Source organism: Zingiber officinale, chromosome 5B, assembly GCF_018446385.1.
Source record: "Zingiber officinale cultivar Zhangliang chromosome 5B, Zo_v1.1, whole genome shotgun sequence".
Taxonomy (NCBI): domain Eukaryota; kingdom Viridiplantae; phylum Streptophyta; class Magnoliopsida; order Zingiberales; family Zingiberaceae; genus Zingiber; species Zingiber officinale.
In genome coordinates this window covers 84,136,852-84,143,923 of record NC_055995.1, presented here as the reverse complement: position 1 = coordinate 84,143,923, position 7,072 = coordinate 84,136,852, and positions in this window count along the sequence as shown.

The following is a 7,072-nucleotide window of genomic DNA, read 5'->3' as shown; positions in this document are numbered from 1 at the left end:
TATTAGTACAATTTATAATTCAATAAAAAGAGTATGACTTAGATTCCGTCTTTCCGAGATCGGAATCTAGTTACGATCTCGACTTAGAGTTCCGAAATGGTTCTAAATCAGATCGGCGCCTAGGTTCCCTTCCTGGGAATGCGTCCTCACAGTCACTCCCCTCCAGTGACTTACCTTTACTCACCTGTCAGACGTCCGGTCAGTCCTTCAACCCGTCTGGATTTCACGCCAGCTATCCGGTCAGCCCGTCGACCTAGCTGAACTTCGTGCCAAACGTCCGGTCAGCCCGTCGACTCGTTTGGACTTCGTGCCAGCTATTCGGTCGACCCGTTGACCTAGCTGGGCTTCGTGCCAGACATCCGGTCAGCCCGTCGACCTGTCTGGGCTTCTCCTGCACACTCGGTCAGAGTGTTAGATCAACACCAAGACTAACTTAACCTACTTTGTCATTCATCAAAACTTGGGTTAAACCGTTAGTAATAACCGCACCAACAATCTCCCCCTTTTTGATGGAATGACAACTTGGTTAAGTTAGTGTAAGGTGCAGGTAAAACAAGCATTAAAGCTTTTTAAGTTAGTTTTTATTTTTAATTTTGTTTTAGCTAGCTTTGTTAGTTAGAGCCCTAGAGCCAATCATTTGATGATTGTTGTATGGACTCGTTGTATCATATTCTTATATAAATAAATACATTTATTTTGGTTATTATACTTATTCTTATTGGTGTCAAATAACTAAGTATAATAGCGTCCTTGAGTAAAACGTTCTTACCTATATCAATCAATTGGTTGAATCGATAGTGAGATGATATAGGGAACACTACTCTTAATCATTTCTAGTCGAGTATTAACATTCAGGGACAATGTTAATGCAATAAGACTAGCATGTAGGTCAACTCGATGACTTGATCTCACAAGTCATGGATATAGAGATATCAAGTTGACACATGAGTATGCATTGGAGAATGTATACTGAATGACCCGCCATGAGAAAGTATCATGGATCGTTATATGAGTGTCATATACTTTCTCATGTGGCTATTAGTATGACTACTAGTCCTTGGACCTGAAGTCACCATGGATCCCTACATAAGGAGTTATGTACTTTGGTTTCGTCAAACGTCACCCGTAACTAGGTGGACTATAAAAGCGATTACTGGGTATGTAACAAATTATGCGGAGGGATGTGAGTGATGTAGATGGGATCTATCCCTCCTATATGATGGGAGCGACATCGATATTCTTGATAGAGTGAGACCACTAAGTGCATGGTCATGCCCAGATGAGTCCATATGAGATGTTGAGCTCATTTGATTGAGTGAGTCTACTTGGAGTTCAAGATTTAGATTGATTAGAGGATGACACGGTCTATGCCTCACATTGATCAATCTAGATGTCAAGGATAGAAGGACACTTGTCATATTTTGTGAGGAGTCACAATTAGTAGTCACAAGGTGATGTTGGATCTCAACATTCTTGTAACTTGGGTAGTAATGATGTGTTGCTAGATACCGCTCATTACTTATGCTTCTAAATGGGTTTAGAAGTATTGCCAACGTTATAAGAACCTATAGGGTCACACACAAAGGATAATTAGATGGAGATTAGGTTCATATGATGAACCAAGAGGATTAGATTCATGTGATGAATCAAATTGGATTAAGAGTAATCCTAATTGAGCTAATTGAGTTGGACTCAAGTTGATTCATGTGTTCAATGAGTCTAATTTAGATTATGACTCATTGAATCAATTTAATTAAATGAATTAAATTCATTATATTAAGTTGGTTTGAATCAAATGGTTAGATTAGATCAACCATGAGAGAGATTTGGTCAAGTTTGACTTGACTTGAGAAGGAAGATGAAAGGTCAAGTTTGACTTGACCATTTGCCACCTCATTTGTGAGTTGACATTAATATTTTTTTCAAATATTTTATTAATATTTTAATAATATTTTATTTTTTTTTTTGAAAATAGTGAAATATTATCTTTTTCCAGCACTGCTAATCCAAGACCAAGTCTTGGGATTTTTTGTCTGTTTCTCTGTGTGCAAGAATAATGCCTCTTCAAGAAGGATGGAACCCCAACGAACCACCACCATACGATCAAGATTTCAACTACTGGAGGCGAAGAATGGAATGTTTCTTAGGAAGTCTAAACTTTGACTATTGACTGATATTGAGAAAACCTTCTCAGAACTCAGAACTAAACACAAATATAAGTAAAATTATTTGTAATGTTTTACCTAACAATATTTTATGCAGACTAGAAAAGTACAAAGATGCACATGAGCTTTGGACCAAATTGATCAAACTTCACGAGGAGCCGATGGAGCTCGAGGATCAAGTAAAAATCGAATCCGAACTTGGGTCAGATCCAATCGAAAAACCTACTAAATTAGGGGTTGCGCTAAAGGTTAGTGATATTTACCAAAATACCCCTACTAATAGTAGTTTAAAAAATATGAGCATTGATTTGGTTATTTTTGAAAATATATGTGAAAATAATGTAGTTGACAATAATTACAAAAATACCCCTAGGATATTATCTGATAAAATAAATCTAATTAATTAAAAAAATTCAAACTTAAACCTAAACAAATCTGAAAACTCAAATGATAGAGATGATAAGGTCAATATTGATCTAGATAAAATTAATAAATTATTTAATAATCTAGACAATATTAATCTAGAAAATCCTATCCAAACCCAAGATAATTTAATTAACAAAAAAATAAATTTTAATGATAAGAATAATCTAATAAATTCCACTAATTATATCAACTTAAAAAATAAAGAAAATATAAGGATAAAATTAAATCAAAAATAAATTTAACAAACTTAAAATTAAATGTTGAAGATAACATATTAAACAAAGATAATCTAGAAAATTCAAAATTAACCGTTGATGGTTAAAAGATAAACCTTTAAAGAAATATAATTTAAACAATTCGATTAATTCAAACTCAAAATTTAATAAAAACTCAATTATTAATGATAATCTATTAAATAAAGACAATTCAATTAACTTAATAAAATTGAAATTGAAAGAAAATTCAAATATTAAATACACTATCTTAAAGAAGGATAATTTAACCAATTTAATTAATTCAAAATTAAAACTTAAATCTAAATTATAAATTAAACATTAAGACTAAATTGTATTAAAAAAATCATAAAATAAAAATCAATAATTTAGGGGGAGACTCCAGAATAGCTGGCACCTCCAAAAATAATTTACCCGACAGGGTAACCGAAACCAACCTACCCGATAGGGTAACTAGGACTAGTTAAAAAGGGTTTAAGTTTAACTTGAAAAATGGTACTGGTGAAGTTTTAGATGATAGTACGTTAGGGAAGCTTAGTCTATGCATGTCTAGGAAGATATGGCTTCGACCTGGTGCATTTGGCTAAGTGGAACTAGCCGAACCTATCCCTTATGGATCCTAACAAGTTAGACCAAGGTTTTATATTAAGTCCAGTGGATAGGACAATTTGGAAAACCTCGAAGGCATGGTTAATTTAATGATGTCCAAGTGACTCACCATAGCCCAGAAATTTATCCAGAGAACACCTATTTGTTGAACCCAAAACTAAACCTGAATCTAACACAAGTTAAAAACAAACCCTAAAATTGAACATAATTCATTTCACAAAATTATAAGGTTCCCTGATTGAAAACATAGATCGGGTGAGATGACTAAGGACCTAAATGATATTAATTAAATTAAATTTAAATTTAATTAAATTAAATTAAATTAAATTAATTAAATTAAATTAACATTAAAAACTAAAAGTTTTTTAACTTAAAAATTTTTACTTTATGTAACGCCCACCCTTCTTACCCAAGGGCGGTGCTACGATCTTATACTACTTACGTACATGCTTTAGTTATACTATAACAGCGGAAAATTTTAAATCATTCCTTTTTCTTAAATAAGCATGATATCGCATATTCTGATTAGTTCGAATGTGCATATATTGATCATATAACTAAAAATATTAATTTGTCCGAATCGTTCTTGCCGAGCCACCACCACACACATCACTATCTGCTCCTCCTGCTGCTCCGTCGTTCCGAATATCCGTCCCCCATATCTGCGGTACAAGGAAAGTAAGCTATGAGCACTCATGGCTCAGTAAGTTCCTTTCCTACTCACTAAAACCGAATTCATATCATTGCATATCAATATCATGCGAGGTATCATAAGCATACGACATACAAGGGTATCATATTCATATTCATATCATAATATCACATGACATTATATCTAATCATCAGATAATTCAAGCACATATGTAGGCAATGCATCATGAATTTGAAAACTTATACTTATAAGTACTTGAAATTAATATCATCATTAGAGGGGATCCCGGTTTGTACCACATACATAATGCGCGCGCTTCATAGGTAGGTCCAAGGTAGCAAGTCTTGAACCCTACCATGCATACATACTAGGCCCGAGTCTTACTCCATCGACCTAGGGCATTCAGAGGCCCATTACTGACGAGGCCCGAGTCTTACTCCATCGACCTAGGGCACTCAGAGGCCCATTACTGACGAGGCCCGAGTCTTACTCCATCGACCTAGGGCACTCAGAGGCTCCTTACTCCATCGACCTAGGGCACTCAGAGGCCCATTACTGACGAGGCCCGAGTCTTACTCCATCGACCCCGGGGCGTTTACGGAGCCCACCCTTGGTACAAACCATACAAAAATAACTTATCATGCATAACTATCATATCATGTCCCTAACAATCTTTCATGCATTTCCTTTTTCATTTCTTTTCATTATGTATAGCATTTCCTATGCTATAACATATCATGGCATATTACATAATATAATTTCATTTCTTCTCATTATGTATAGCATTTCCTATGCTATAACATATCATGGCATGTTACGTAACATAATTTCATTTCTTCTCATTATGTATAGCATTTCCTATGCTATAACATATCATGGCATGTTACGTAACATAATTTCATTTCTTCTCATTATGTATAGCATTTCCTATGCTATAACATATCATGGCATGTTACGTAACATAATTTCATTTCTTCTCATTATGTATAGCATTTCCTATGCTATAACATATCATGGCATATTACATAACATAATTTCATTTCTTCTCATTATGTATAGCATTTCCTATGCTATAACATATCATAGCATATTACATAACATAATTTCATTTCTTCTCATTATGTATAGCATTTCCTATGCTATAACATATCATGGCATATTACATAACATAATTTCATTTCTTCTCATTATGTATAGCATTTCCTAGGTTTCTTTCCCTTTTTCTTTTATTTTCCTTCATGGTCGAAACCTACCAGTCCTTAAGCTAGGTTTCTTAAGTGGCCTAAAGCATGGAAAGCCTAAGTAAATATCATGGCAAAAGTTACTAAGAACATCATACACAAAATTGGATCATAAACAAGCTAGGACTCTTGTGATCTTACATGTCTTATATCATGTAACTAATTTTCTACATTCCAATTAAACCTGAGAGCATTAATCAACTTTCATATCATAATATCACAGAGGTCTTGAGCATATTAATATTTTTTGTTTAGGCTAATCTAAGCTATCCCTTTTATCATGGCCGAAAAAAAACCCTAAAAAGAGTTCATGAGTTTCTAGCAATGTGAACACCCTTTAAGAAACTTTTGAATCCGAATTTTCTTAAATTTGTTTCTAGCTTTAAAAAATCCTCATAAAAAAAATCTGAAAATACATAAGAAGCCTTGTACCACAGGTGAGGGGAAGCTTACCTTCTTTGCTTAAGTTTCCTAGAGTTGAGAACTTGCTTGTGGACCTTTCTTCCTTGCTTGCTTTGCTCGGCACCAATGGAGGAAGAAGTGGCTAGGTCTTTTGGTGGAGAGGAGGAGGAAGAAGAGGAGGCTTCTTCTTCTTGTGTTGCTCGGCAACAAAAAGAAAGAAAGAAAAGAGGGAGTGTCTCGGCACCTCTTGGAGAAGAGGAGGAGAGTGAGTTGAGGATGAAGCCACCCCTCCATGCCTATTTATACTAAAATGAGGGGAGGAAAACTTGACTTGATTCATCCTCCTTATTTATTTCTCCTCTTTAATGATAAGAATATTCTAGAGAAATGCTTTTTGAGTTCTCTCTTTTCTTTCCTTTAATTAAAATTCCTATCTCTCCTCTTACAATATCCTCTCCTATCACACTTGGTTAACATATGCATGCATCCACAAGAGAACCAAGGATCAAAACTTGGTTATGTATATTTTTACTTCTTTTTACTTCCTTTTCCTTTTAAGTAAAAAGAATCCTTTCTTATTCTTAACTACTTAGTCCTTTTTCTCCGTATCAATAATTCTCCTATCCCCTTTGATATCCTATACATGTTCCTTACAAGAGGTCCAAGGTTCAATCCTATTTCTCTTCTAACATATTATTGATATTCTTTTGTACATAATAATTCATATATCACCATATTATGCATTATGCATAAATATTTCATACACATATATATTATCTCATATTCCTTCCTTTCGTTTACATTAATTCCATGTATTATAAATATAGATGATTTATATTCTCAACTTTATTTTCTTTCATAAAGTTTTAATCATCTAAATCCTTCTCATCTTAATATTCAACTTAGAATATTTACACCATCTTTTCACTACCTTCAAACTCTCATTATCCTTACTTTCTTATCTAGGCTTTCTAGGGGTGTTACACTTTAAAATTAATTTAACTTAAAAATTTTACTTTAAAACTAATTTTTTTAACTTAAAAAGTTATTTTAAAAATTAAACCTAATTTTTTTTAACTTATTTTAAAAATAAACTTATTTTTTTTTACTTAAAAAACAATTCTTTTAAAAATTAAATTAAAATTAAAATTAAATTTAAATCTCGAAATTTAAAAATTAATTTTAATCTTAAATTTTTTTAAAAAAAATTATTTTAAAACTTTAAAAATCATCTTAAAAAAAATTATTTTAAAAATTATTTAAACTTAAAAAATTGTTTTAAAAATTATTTTAACCTAAAAATTATTTTAAAAATTATTTTAACTTAAAAAATTATTTTAACCT